This window comes from Vipera berus, assembly GCF_964194415.1.
Source record: "Vipera berus genome assembly, chromosome: 6".
In the NCBI taxonomy this organism is placed as follows: domain Eukaryota; kingdom Metazoa; phylum Chordata; class Lepidosauria; order Squamata; family Viperidae; genus Vipera; species Vipera berus.
In genome coordinates, this window is record NC_138208.1 from 58,705,432 (window position 1) to 58,720,470 (window position 15,039).

Here is a 15,039-nt window from a genome sequence, read left to right on the forward strand (position 1 = left end):
TCCAGGACCTACCCGAATGCCCCCTACATGCAAAGGACATAGCTGCTGAGACAACATCAGACAGAATCCTGAGCAGGGTTCAGTCTTGGGTAGTCACGGGGTGGCAAGAGAAGAGTCCAGGCCCAAAATTCCAGGCTTACTTCACAAGGAGGCATGAATTGTCTGCCCACAAGGGATACCTGTTGTGGGGTAGTAGGGTCATCATTCCGGAGACACTGAGGGACAGAGTCATACAGTCATTACACAAAGGGCACCCAGGCATAATTAGGATGAAGGCGTTAGCTAGGAGTTACCTGTGGTGCTCAGGTCTAGACAAGACAATAGAAGAACGGGTACACAGTTGCTACACCTGCCAAAGGTCCAGGCCAGAGCTGCCCCATGCGCCTGTCCACAAATGGGAGGCAACACACAGACCCTGGTCCAGGGTCCACATTGATTATGCTGGTCCTTTCCAAGGACAGGTATTCCTAGTGGTGGTAGACAGCCACTCCAAATGGCTAGAGGTAGTGCCAGTCACTAATATGACCACGGCCAAAACAATCCAAGTGCTCAGGGTGCTCTTTGCCACACACGGCCTCCCTGACATGTTGGTCTCAGATAATGGGCCTCAATTCACCTCTGCTGATTTCCAGGCATTCACGAAAGCCAACTTGATTAGGCATGTCACAATGGACAAGCAGAGCGCATGGTGCGAACGACCAAGGACGTGTTGAGGTGCATCATCAGCGGTGACTGGCATCACAGGTTGGCACAATTCCTGTTAGCCACGGGGAAGAGCCCACCGGAACTTCATTGGGGTAGGCGCCACATCACCAAATTGGACAGGTTCCACCCTGACAGAGTGGCTGTGGAGACTGAGCAACCCAAACCCCCTGGGGAGCTACATGCCGATGACTTGGTTTGGGCCAGGAACTACAGTCCGGGACATGCGTGGATTCTGGGGGTGGTGGTTGACAGAACCGGGCCCTTATCCTACATTGTAGGGGTGGAGGGGGGCCGACAGATCAGATGACACATATACCAAGTCAGGAAACGGGTTCCTGAAAGGTCATAGAACAACCAACTGGAGGACCACCCTCCATCATCCACAAATCATCACTATCAACCCTACCAACAGACAATTGGACCCAAGCCCGAGGAGGACCTCACGGACCCACTACTGTTGCCAGAGAGCCCTGCCCGGCCTGGGCAACAGCCGGCCCAGGTCCATCACGACAACCCGGCCACAGGGTCAGACTCTGGGGTGGGTCAACCAAAAATGGCCAGCCAGGACTCAGCCACTGACTCTGCTGTCCAGGACAGGGGGGAAACCCCTAAGACGGTCATCCAGCACTCATATACCACCCGCCTATCTCGCCGAATGTGTGTGGACATGAGGGGAGGCGGAAGGGCATGGTATTATGGTGTGTCGTTGTTAAGCCTGTTGTTACTGTATTGTAGTTAATTGCTGTTCACTCTATCGAAACTATTGTTTGTTCTTAAAGGGGTAAGGGGTGTTTTGTATGGGAGTTTAAGAGATACAGTAAGCCACAGCATAGCCGATACCACCAGGTGGTGCTGTACTGAAACTGCTGTGGCCGGTTAGTTTCGGTGGGAAACTAAGGTTTAAACTGATTGGCTGAGGGCATACCTGGCCAGGTATATAAAGGTACAGGTAACCCCTATTTTCCCAGTATAGTTTCTACCACCAATAAAGAGCCGCTATGCTGTACTCATCGGCCTGGCGTCTTTCCTGCATTCCAGAACCCACTACACTATACTGTCTAGTAGTTTGTTGCTCTACTTGTTTTCGTCCAGGCTGCTTCTTTATGTGCATTTTAACTATTTTGATTGTTTTGCTGTTATTTTTTTAATTTTGTAAGCTGTCCAAAGTTTTCTGGAGTGGGTGGCCATACAAATTAAATTAAATTAAATTTTTGAAATGTTTGTGTAACTGTATTCAAAATCCTGACTGGTCACACAGCCGGATTCAATTAAAATAGAAATTGCTATGTGATCAAGGGTAAATTTCCACATCTAAGGATCAGAATGGCATAATCTGACCATGTCACAAGATAGAGCAGGGAGATTCTCCAGGCCATGCTTTTTTCCATCCATGTTTGAGAAATTTTGCTTGGTGGTTGGAGGGGTAGATCCACATGGAGTTGCAGAAGTTGCTTAAGAGCTAGTTGTAGACTTGAGAGGGGAGCATGATTTGAGAAAAGAAACCTCTCAGAATCCTAAAAAAGTGGACAGTTTGCCAAATATCTCTGTGCAGGCTCACTAGTGATTCTCTCATAGTAGTCCTCAGATAGAAGATCGGTTACTAGGGCCTGGCAATGCTTTATTTTTGAAGGCAAAGAAGTGAGTAGGGATGCAAACGTATAGCATCTCTGCAACTCCTTAAAGTTAAATCAAATATATCTTTTCCCAAGACTTAGGGTAACTATAGAGAGCAGTTATATTAACCTGGGAAATAATACAACTGCTTTAAAAGAGTTGTTATGTACACACTTCTGCATATTACTGCTTCACAGTATACTTACAGTACATAAAAGTGATATAGATATGATGGTAAACCTACTTTTTGCTTCAAAAGAGTGAGTCATGGGAGGGGGGAATGTTACACATTCCACATACAAAACTGGAACACTCTGTCTCCATCCCCCTATGGCATCAATGAAGCCTCTTATATGTAGCCCTGATGGTTTGCGCATGAGAAATTCAATTCATCACAGTGTTCTGAAGGACATCACATGTTTCTGTAGAATGCCATAGATATCACATGGATATCTTCAGATCTTGTGCATGCCTTATATACAATAATAAAATAGTATACTGCTCAAAAAAATAAAGGGAACACTTAAACAACACAATGTACTGTATTTAATTGTAGGATGTCTTATTTTCTGTTCCCTTTATTTTTTTGAGCAGTATACTTCAACTTCCAATGATCCTTTCCTAAAAGCCTTTGTGTTTCAGTCTTTCTGAACTTTTGTAAACAAGTTGACTGTTCGCAGTAGTTCCAAAGCAGACAGTAATTGAACATCTTCTCTGTTTAGCTGCTATTTCCCCATTTTAAAAGGCACACCAGGAGGACATAATTCACACACAAAGTATAGAGAGCAGCAGGAAGCAGAGATTTGGTCTTACTTCAAGACCCTTATTTTTCCATCCCATTTCCATCCTTTTCCAGACCTACATTTACTTCAGAACAGTTGCTGAGGGAGATTGAAAGATGTGGCAAAGGAACAATAAATGGTTCTTTTCTTCTCTGCTGTTCTCTGGAAATTATAATTTCCAAACCCTGCTCAGCAAAAGAAGAAAAAAGGCTCTGATGATATGTGATGAAAAAGAGATAGAACATATCATTTTACTATGCATATATACACAGGTCTCCATTTAATTTATGTAAATGTGATGAATGAAGTTATAACGAATCATACAGCATTCAGACAAATATATATTACTGTGACAAGTTGTAACTTGTGAGTGGCCGGTTACCCTGGATGTGAAAGGCACAGCTTGTATTTTCTGCAACTATATTGATTTTCCTATTAAACAGCTTATATTCATGTAACCTTTTATTGCCTGCTGTATTTTAGAATTAAATAATGAGAGCAGGTTTCACATAGTGTGAACACATCTATTTGGTAACTTGGGGGAGAGAGTTGAAAAGTTGAACTCCTTCAACGGGTGTCTGGGAGAAGCTAATCAAATTAAACAAAGTTAATGAAAGGTTTGCATACATTTATCTGCCCAAGGTTTAAATGAATTCTAGGAACAATTAGGAACTGAGAGACAGTTTGGTTTAGTGGTGAAGATTCAAGGCTAGAAATCAGGAGACTGCATTTTAGTCCTGCGTTAGATATGAAAACTGGGTGGGTGACTTTGGGCCAGTCACTTTTTCCCAACCAAATTGACCTCATAGGATTGTTGTTGTGGGGAAAATAGGAGAAGAAAGGTGTATTAGGTATGTTCTCGACCTTGAATTATTTATATAAATAATAAAGGTGGGACAAATAAATAAATAAATGAGTAAAAACTGTTGACAGCTGGGTAGAGGAATTTCTAGTGTTAAGACCTAGTATTGAATCAGATATTCAGGAAAAGATAGAAAAGGCTTTATGGCTTATTTCCTTTTCTTTTTTAAAAAAAAATATATATAGAAATTTTCAACAAAATAAACACAACACAGATTTTGAACTGAAGAGAATAAAATAGGGAAAAGTAATAAGAAAGTGAAAAGAAACAAAGGAAAAGAAATAGAAAAGGAAAAAAAAAGAAAATGTAATAAGGAAGTGGTTTCTAATCTTCTTAACAGCAGTTGTGTTTTACCTTTCCTTCTGAGGTTATATCATAATTGCCTGCTTTTCACAATCTACTGTATCTTATTATCAAATTCATAAGTCACCAGTTATGGACTGTATTGTAACAACCATCTGATGGAAAAGTGAAAGTCAGTAATGAACACTGGGTCCTCCTTGCTGATTCCTTTACCTTCCAGTTCACATCTTAATACTACCTCAGGGATGCAAGGGACCAGAGCTAGTTAGACATCCTAATTGGAAGATATTATTGTTATTATTAGACAGGTGTGCAGACTGAGCCGAATAATTGGGAATGACCATGATGAGAGTTATTATTGGACTCTGAAATGCACATCCAAGTCTCATAATTTAGGATGGACATTTAAGGGTGTAGTAACAATACTTAGTATAGTCACCAACATTAATGAGGCATGGCATCTAAAATAATTGTAATGTATAAAGAACACTTCATTTATTAACAATTGTGGCTTTATGAAGTTCAGTTGGATGCATACATAGCTGTTTTGGAAACTCTACTGCTTTTTGTCCCAAACTACAAAATGTCTCTCAGGACCCACCCCAAACCACATCTTAGGAAAGAAGAACTCTTGGAGACAGGATTATCCAAGAAGGAGCTTTTACTAAATCATGATTGCCAGTGGAAAACTAGACAGGATCTGAAAACTGTGTTACAGATTGATACTTTTAAAGTGTCCCCGAGTGAAACCCCCTCCCCTCAGTCCATTTGGTCAGTCCTGGATCAATTAAGGTTCAGGTGTCAAAACCTTCCAAGGGAAGAGGGAACTTCCTTGCCTTTGCGACATTTCCTTCCTCCCTTTCAGATTCTAATCGGAGGTACAAACCAGATCTCTCCTCCCTCCCTTTCTTTGTTCTTCTCAGTTCAAAGGTTCTTCCCCTGGTCTAATGACGGCCTCCAGGCAGGCTGAAATAAACACCCTTGCATCAAATGGATAGGGATGGCCAATTAACATATTTTCTTCTCCTCCTTGGGAATGGCAGAATCCAGTGAGGGGTGTAAGATTTTAGAACATACAGATAGGGATTTATGAATGGGATATAAATGGATTCTGACAATCTGCTCCCCTTAAAAGAAAGATAGGTCTATCTGTAGAGGAAATAAAACATAAATGTTAGCCCGGTTTGTTAGGATATTCTGTATGAAACCTCTTAAGCAACTTTGGTGCTTTAACGTGGTGTTTATTGACCCACTCATTTTATGAGGAGGGGAGGTGTTTCCAAGCTACTTTGATTTCCTTCACCTCAGAGTGTTGTTCTCCTTCCACCATGATGGGAGGTGGTGGTGGTGGGGTTTTTGTTTGTAGGGGTGACTGTTGTTCTCTTTTTAGTAAACTGCAGTGAAAAATTGGGTGTATTTGTCTAAGATTTTTGGGTAGTCCTATTTCAACTGTTACTGGGTTTATGATTCTTTTAATTGGAAAAGGTCCAATATATTTTGGTCTGAGTTTTTTACAGGGTTGTAGTGATTTAAGAGGGACGCGGTGGCTCAGTGGGTTAGGACGCTGAGCTTGTCGATCGGAAGGTCGGCAGTTTGGCGGGTCGAATCCCGAGTGCCGCGTAGCAGAGTGAGCGCCTGTTACTCGTCCCAGCTTCTGCCCACCTAGCAGTTCGAAAGCATGTAAAAATGCAAGTAGAAAAATAGGGACCACTACGGTGGAAAGGTAACAGCGTTCCGTGCGCCTTTGGCGTCTAGTCATGCCGGCCACATGACCACGGAGATGTCCTCGGACAAGCGCTGGCTCTTCGGCTATGAAACGGAGATGAGCACCGGCCCCTAGAGTCGGAAACGACTAGCACACATGTGCGGGGGAACCTTTACCTTTACCTTTACCTAGTGATTTAAGGTATTTTGTGGATAAATATACCATCTCTCCCACCCTGAATGGTATGGGATCGACTCTTTTTTTGTCTGCCTGTGTCTTGTATGCTTGTCTAGCTTCATCTAAAGCTTTCCTAATGATTGGCCAGATGTTTTGTAATTGAGCAATCCATTCCTTCAGTTCGGGAATTACTGGTTCAGTTGGGGTTAGTTCTGGCATGGGGTTGAAACTTTGACTGGTAGCTACTTGAAAAGGAGTGTAACCTGTGCTGGAGTGGACTACATTATTATATGCCACTTCTGCAAAAGGCAGTAGGTCCGTCCAGTTTGTTTGCTGGAAGTTAATAAAGCATCTTAGATATTGCTCAAGTACTGAGTTAGACTTTTCACATTGACCGTTCGATTGAGGGTGATGACTAGATTTCAGTCCTTGGGTGGTTCCTAAAAGGGATAAAAATTCTTTCCAAAATGCCGACGTAAATTGCACCCCTCTATCAGATATGATGCATTGTGGTGCCCCATGCAATCTGTAAATATGCTGTACGAAAAGTTTTGCTAAGTTTTTTGCGGTAGGGATCTTTAGGCAAGGTATGAAATGCACTTGTTTAGAAAACAGATCTGTGACAGTCCAGACTACCGTGTTCCCATTGCTTTCTGGTAATTCCACTATAAAATCCATAGCTATTTCTTTCCATGGGGCTGAGGGGTTCACCACCAGTTGTAACAGTCCTGGCGATTTCCCTTGCAGCTTCTTGGCCATCGCGCAAATTTGACAGCTGCCCACATAGCTTTCTATGTCCTTTTTCATGGATGGCTACCAAAATTGCCTTTTAGTTAAGTGTAAGGTTCTTACAAACCCAAAATGCCCTGCTGATTTTGTATCATGGCACAGTTGCATGAAATTGATCCTCTGGGTGGCAGGTATGTATAACTTCTCACCCACCCAGGGTAGTCCATCTTTAATTGTGCACACATGTCTATTTCCCTGGAACCATTCATTACTTTCCAAAGACTTTCAGAATTCTATTCCAGTTTGGCTATCCACCTTTGGCTTCATTTTAGCTTGGGCCCTGGTGGTGACTGGTGCTGCCAGTTGTTGTTCAGGCACAAGTGGTTTAGAGTCAGTGGCCCATGTGCTGTTATATTGGGGCAAGCGAGATAATGCATCTGCCAGGAAATTCTTCCCCCCCGGTAAGTGTTTGAGAGTGAAATTGAATCGGTGAAAATGTTGGGACCAACGGGCTTGCTTAAGAGTGAGTTTCCTTGGTGATTTTAGTGCTTCCAAATTTTTGTGGTCTGTCCAGACCTGGAAGGGGATTTTATTTCCTTCCAGGAACTGGTGTCATGTAAGTAATGACCATCTCACCGAATACTCCTCCTTTTCCCACGTGGGCCAACATTGTTCTGTCTCCTTGAGTTTCCTGGATGTATATACACATGGTTGCAATGCCCCCTCATCATTTTCCTGTAATAATATGGCTCCCACCGCTATATCGCTAGCATCTGCCTGTATTACAAAAGGTTTATCTGGATCTGGGTGTCTCAGGACAGGTTCAGCAGAAAAAAGTCTCTTTAGCCTCTCAAAAGCTGCTTGACATTACATTGTCCACTTCAGAGGTTGGCTGGGTTTCACTGGGAACCCCCCCTTCATTTTCAACAAGTTTGTGAGGGGCAGGGCTATTTGGGCAAATGAAGGGATGAATTAGCGGTAGAAATTTGTAAACCCCAGGAAACTTTGCAATTGCTTTCGTGTGCAGGGGGGGGGTGCCCATTCTAATACTGCCCTGACTTTCTCAGGGTCCATTTCGATGCCCTCTGTGGATATGCGATACCCCAGATAGTCTATTATTTCCTGGTGGAATTCACATTTTGATAGTTTAGCATATAGGTGGGCAGCCCGCAACTTTTTCAGGACTGCTCTGACTAGTTTGATATGTTCCTCTTTGGTCTCAGTGAAGATAAGGATGTCATCTAGGTAAACCAGGACCCCCTTATATAGGTGCTCTCTTAGCACGTCATTAATTAATTGCATAAAGACTGTGGGGGCCCTTGCAGTCCAAATGGCAGTACTTTGAACTGGTAGCAACCCATTGGGCAATTGAATGCAGTCTTCCATTCATCTCCTTCCTTAATCCTAATGCAGTAATATGCTTCTCTCAGGTCTAGTTTGGTAAAAATCCTTCCTTTCCATAGGTGGGATAGCATATTCTTCATTAGGGGTAGGGGATACTGATTACATTCACTAATTGTGTTTAGAGACCTATAGTCCACTCATAAATGATAAGAACCATCCTTCTTCTCCCTGAACAGAACCGGGGTGGCCACTTTGGGTTTGGCAGGCTCAATAAATCCTCTTTCTAAGTTTTTCTTTATGAATCTCTCCATCTCCGCCATCTCCTTTGGGCTCATGGCATACATCCTGGGCTTTGGGAGTTTTGCCCTGGGTTTGAATTCTATAGCGCAGGCTGTGGGGTGGTGGTGGGGGGAAAGCTCATCTGCCCATTCCTCACTGAAAACTTCAGCAAGGTCCCTGTATTCCTCTGGTATTTCTGGTAACCCCTTCTCTTCCCCCACCGATGCTGACTCCTCTGTTTGGGTTGGGGGGATACTTTGGGGTTTTAAGCTCCTATGCTCCCCCTCTGGGAAGTTGAGTTCTGCTGTCCTCCAATTTATCCTGGGGGTCAATTTCTTCAGCCATTCCAGTCCTAAAATCATTGGGCATTCCATGCCTGGGGCCACTATAAATGTTATGTCTTCCTCATGAGACCCCAGGGACAGGTGAATTGGTAAGGTGGCTAGGGTAGCTAGTCCCCACTGCTATTGATCCATCTAATTGACTAAAGGAGATTGGTTGTTTTAGTCTCCTCACTGGGATGCTCAATCTCTCTACCAGCGTTGGGCTGATGAGGCAGTGGGTGCAACCAGAGTCTATTAGGGCTTTTATTTATTTATTATTTATTTATTATTTGGATTTATATACTGCCCATCTCCCAAAGGACTCGGGGCGGTGTACAGGGCAATTAAAACACTATATACAACACATAATATACAAAAATTAAAATAAATTAAACCAAGTAGCCCTAAACAATAAAACACGTTCTAAAATGTAAAATTTTAAATTTAAAATCTAAAATCCCAGTCCCTCAGTCCAGGCCAGCAAGTTCAAATAGCCAAGTCTTCAGGTCACGGTGGAAAGAGCGAAGGTCGGGAGACATCCGGAGCTCAACAGGGAGCTGATTCCAGAGGGCAGGCGCGCCCACAGAGAATGCTCTCCCCCTGGGGGCCGCCAGTCGACATTCCCTGACCGACGGCACCCTGAGGAGGCCCTCTCTGTGGGAGCACACAGGACGATGGGAAGTTAACGCCGGCAAAAGGTACTCCCGTAAATAATCCGGACCCATGCCATTTTACTTTTACTTTTACTTTGACGGCTTCAGGCATAGAGGAAGCTAATATACTCACTGTCTTAAGGATGGGTGGAATGGATCCACTTACCAAAGGTTCTCCCTCTAAGCTGTCTTCTGAGGTGTCCACCGCTCCTGCAGTGTAGGCCGGAATCCAATCCCAGTTTTTGGCAGAGGTTGTGGACTCTACAGCCTCTGTCCCCTTCATGGAAGATTCTTTTGGGTTGCCTTGGGGCTTCCCTAGTTTCTTGGAGGGTGATGCCTCTGATTTACACTGGGGGGACTTTTGAGCGGCATTCTGCGGTGCGGTGACCCTCTCTCCTGCATTTGAAACAGCCTGTTGATTTTTTAGCTGTGGACAGTGGTTTTTCCCCCTTGCGTGTTTGCTCAGGTTGTGGGAGGGCCCATGGTTTTCCCCGGTGGTGCTTCTTCAGTAGTCTATCTCTGCCTCCTCTGCCAGGGCATACCAGTCATTGAGATGGTGTGGGTCTCCTCGAGACAGGCAAGCATCATACAGGTCGTAGTTTAACCTGTCTTTGAAATGGCTAAGGAGGATATCTTCTGGCCAGTTCAGCTTGCTGGCAATGGCTCGGAATTCTTGGGTATATTCAGCCACTGGCCGTCTGCCCTGCCTGACTGTTTTGATTCTCTCCTGGGCCTTACAATCAGCCAAAGGATCCTCGAACCTCCTCCTCAAGGATGACATGAATCGGTTGAAGTCGTTGAGTTCTGGGGTGTTGGAATCATGCAGGTTCACCACCCAGTCTGCAGCTGGTCCATCCAGGGCGGATTGTACAATACGGATGCGGGCTTTGTCACTGGGGATGTCCCGTCCATATTCTTCCATATAGCTGAGGACTTGGGTTAGGAAAAACCCCAAGCGTGGTGGCTCCCCCCTGAATTTTGCTTCCAGGGGTGGAAGTCTTTGAATGGATCATTGTCTGTGCAGTGGGCGGTATTGCCCCTCATCCCGATCCCCATCTGTGGTTCTGGGGGAGGGTATTACTGAGGCAGCAACTCCTGTTCCAGCGGACGGCCCCGGTGTTGCAGGTACCGGATCCCCCCCTCCACTGTCTCTCCAGTTGCGGCCCCAGGCGCTGCTGCAGCTGCGGTACTCAGCTTTCTCCTCTCTTAGTGAGCTAAGGGTTTTCTTCATCAGGTCAACAGCTCTCTCTAGGATCCACTCCTTTTCACTGACATGCAGGGAGCTCTCCATTCAGGTTGGTGGCTGCCCCACCTCAGGGTCACTTCCGTCGATGCCTTTTCCCACTCACTTTTCCTTCCAATGCCCATCAACCACCGCGGTTTACAGTCATGTGTCTCCGCCACCTCTTCCCTGGAGGAATCTGATGCTTCAGCTTCCGACCGTTGGTGGGGTTTCGGTTGGGGGGAAAAACTCCCTTGCCATGGGGCTTTCCTTCTGCCTTGCTTCATCGTTAGACATTGTATTTTTTGCAAAGTCCCCTGGTAAGGTTTTTCCTTCCAGGTTGACTCTTACTGCAGATCCTGTCTAATGTCAGGACCCGCCCCAATCTACATCTTAGGGAAGAAGAACTCTTGGAGACAGGATTATCCAATAAGGAGCTTTTACTAAAACATGATTGCCAGTGGAAAACTAGACAGGATCTGAAAACTGTGTTACAGATTGATAGTTTTAAAGTGTCCCTGAGTGAAACCCCCTCCCCTCAGTCCATTTGGTCAGTCCCGGATCAATTAAGGTTCAGGTGTCAAAATCTTCCAAGGGAAGAGGGATCTTTTTTGCCTTTACGACATTCCTTCCTCCCTTTCAGATTCTAATCGGAGATACAAACCAGATCTCTCCCCCCTCCCTTTCTTTATTCTTCTCAGTTCAAAGATTCTTCCCCTGGTCTAATGATGGCCTCCAGGCAGGCTGAAATAAACACCCTTGCATCAAATGGATAAGAATGGCCAATTAACATCTTCTCTCCTCCTCCTTGGGAATGGGGGTGTAAGATTTTAGAACATACAGATAGGGATTTATGAATGGGATATAAATGGATTCTGACAATGTCCTTGGTTAATCCTCATGCTACAACACAGAAAAAGCTCCTGAAGGTGCCAGTTCAGTTTTAGTCCTTTGCTGCTACTTCTGCAAGTATTATCATTTTATTTCACTTGACTTTGTAAAGACAAAGGTGAATCAATACAAGGCAGCTTGGTTGTTTTGAGGATCTAGAATTCTATCTGTTTGATATTTATACGATACCTTTTGTGCCTTTCTGCCACGGGGCTCTTAAGAAAATAAAGAATTAAAAAAACAACAAATATAAACTAAACATAAACAATATGGTCCAATGAAATATTTGAGAATTCCGAATCATAGCCTTCGGAAAGTCTGTATATTGGCCTATATGGTTGTATTTTGTCTCAGGTACAGTAGTTTCTTTTATTTGCATCCCACCTCTCCTCTAGAAACTCAAGGCAACAGAGTTAGTATCCCTCCTCCATTTCTCCACCCCCCCACACAGAATAACAACCTGGAGAGTAGATTGGATTGAGAGGTTCAAAGTTACCCAGTGAATTTTTATGGCTGCAGGTGGACTTGAACTTTGGCTTCCTTTTTCATAGTTCAACCCCTTAATCATTACATGACATTGCTATATTTATAACAATAGAGCCATGCCTATATTGCTCATACCCTAGTACTCAGTTTTTTGGGTGGTTGATATGGCTAAGTCCTCTGCAATTTCTCTAAGGAGATCAACAATCACTTGTATGTGCTCTCCCTCTGGGCAAGTTTTATGACTGGATGTAAATAGCAAATGAAGATGCAGCAGTGATATTAGGAAGAAAGAAATGATCTCGCTACTGTAAATGGATTCTTAAAACATCTTGCCTAAAGTTTCAAATCTGGAGCCATTAGGGAACAGTTATCGCCCATGATTTGCCCATGGCTAGACATCAAATTCTAGCTCTGAATAAGCATATGCATTCTGAAATTGAAGATATGAGCTGGGGTCACAGTGTTCTCAGAGGACTCCATGATGGTCACACCCTGAAATTGGAGAACTTGACATTCCAATAAGCCAAAGTTTACCACATTCCATGCCCCCTCTACTCCCCTCCCAGTGCTGTTTTTTTATGAATGGTCAACATTCTCCACACTGTGGCCAAGGAGGGTGGTGTTGGAGCATGACTCATGAGACTATCACCAGTTTTTGTTGGCATTTTTGCAATATTTATATCTGTTGGTGTTTGTTTATCTATTATCATTGGCAACGAGAATTCTTTTTATCCTTAAGCAGACAGAGCTTGAGTTTTTGTTCCCTCTTTTATTACTCATCGGGCTGGAAGTCTCTCGTTTTTATACAGTCTTCTCTCAGTGCTGCTTTTGCTGCACTGAGTCATGAAGAAAGAGACTTTGCCGGTTCCCGCCCAGCAGTTTCTGGCTCAGATCCAAGAAAACAGGGTGGAGTGGATTATTATTATTTTTTTTCATTCTCCCTGTAAAGAGAGTCTGATTCATTGAAACTTCTCAAACACAAGTCAAAGGACACCACCCAACTGAATGTCCCAATACAACAGCTGGGAAAACTTATAACCCCACCAGCTGGGGCACTCCGTACAGTGCATCTCTGGTTTTCAAGGCAGCAGGAGGACAAGCAGAGGAAGGTCTCCTCACAGAAGTCCTTTCACCAAGGTAAGTCTGTTTTTCCACATCTCTGACTGCCTGTTTCTTCTCTGTTTTTGCGAGGTCCCATTTTTGCATTGAGCTGGGAGCAGATTGATTTTCCTCTCGTCCACATGCACACTGAGGGCTCCAGTGGATTTTTAAATTTTGATTGTTCATGCACGTATTTCAGCAGCTCCCCTTCTAGCAGGCATCCCAGACAAAAGAAAAGACAGTTACAGAGGCTGCTGTTCTCTCCTGTGGAGAAGAGAGCGTCTAAAGTGCAAGTGTCACAGTTGCCACGTTCCTTTACTATTAAACTTTTGCATTTGCAAATTTCTCTTGTGAGGAAAACAAAATGTGTAACAAATTCGAACTGCAGGAAGCAGAAACTGCTACAGTGAAGAGTCCAACTATTTTTTTCTGGGAGAGATCCCTTTTCTTTAACCCAGGAATAAAGAAAAAAGAGGTTGTGGACTGTAACATGTTTTCCACCATTGTGATTAGATAACTAGATTTTATTAATAGGTTTGCTATAGCACTGGATTCCCCCCCCCCCAGAACCTAGAGCAAAGTAATTTACTCTGAGTAAGAAAATTCCCAGGGTAAGGATGATGTTAAAGATGGTCAATACGGAGATGGGTGGAGGAGATGCACCTAGATTTGAGTGATTTAATTGATTACAAAGGTTTTGGAGAGGTGAACCTATAGACTGATATAATCTTTAACTGCTAATAATTTCTTTTAATTGCTTTCTCTAGGAATGACCCAGGCCTTAATTGCTTCAGTTTTAGATTATAAACCTAATGTTCTATGCAGAATGGTTTGGAAAATGTTTGTAAATTTCAGCAAGTTAGAAAGACTGCTGTCTGTGCACTTTTCAAATCACATTATAAATGATCTCAGATCAACTACCTTGGCTTCCAGTTGGTTTCCAGTTTTAAATTAAGGAAGTGCTGGATCTAATCTATAAAGGCATAAAATATGACTGAGAACTAGTTCTCCTAGTTGAAACTTTCTTCTAATTGGCACTTATCATCAGAAATCCCACCAGTGGAATACATTTGTGGGTTGTTGAGACAGGAACTTCCTTAGAATAATACTTATGTATTAACATTCTATAGCAACTTTACTCTTCATTATACTTTATATAGGTTTATATAGGTTGTAATGCATTAGTAATCATGTAATGATGTATTATATTTTTAGTAATAATGTTCATGGTTACTGTTACTTTATTATTATGTATTATTTGTTTTACTTAGTTTTATTACTTATTTTGATATATTTCATACCCTTAGCTGCACATTTGGCAGAGGAGCAAGTAATAAATATGATCAAATCAACATATATGTTGTTTAAATGAATAGTTTAAGATTAATTAACTGGCATTACAGATGCATTTTTTGAATGTGGATTGTGCAATGTATATGTGATGTTTCATAATGCTGATGCTATTATGGCTGTAAACAATTTGCTTGCAACTCAGCTTGATATTTTCCTTGCCTAATATCAGCTTTAAAGAACAGTGTCTAATTAATGCTATTTACTGATCAACATGTAGGCAGTTAAGCAATATGAAACTTCTAATCATTCAATAATAGCACAGATCAATAATCTCTGATGAAGATTAGATGTTACTTTGCAGCAAAGTCTTAATAGGTACTGCTTTGCATTTTTGCCTTGAGGACAGCCAAATCCCTAGGAGGGATTGAACAAAAAAGCATTTCAAAGACTGCATTGCAGTTTGTTGAAAAGATATTTTTTCTAAAGGTCTTCTTAGTAATAGCATATGTAGGGGTGTATATGAATATGTGGCTTAAAGAGGCTTAGATTCTGTGTTTGGTGAAAAACAGT

The 15,039-nt window shown here is 42.9% G+C and overlaps 1 protein-coding gene across 1 annotated transcript in view; it reads left to right on the forward strand.

Annotated features, from left to right (window-relative positions):
* Positions 1 to 12,981: 12,981 nt before the first annotated feature.
* EMP1 (epithelial membrane protein 1) overlaps positions 12,982 to 15,039 on the forward strand; it is a 39,372-nt gene continuing 37,314 nt past the window's right edge. Inside the window, exon 1 of the mRNA XM_081330445.1 lies at positions 12,982 to 13,212. The gene's annotated coding sequence lies outside the window, so the exon portion shown is untranslated. The remainder of the gene's footprint in view (positions 13,213 to 15,039) is intronic.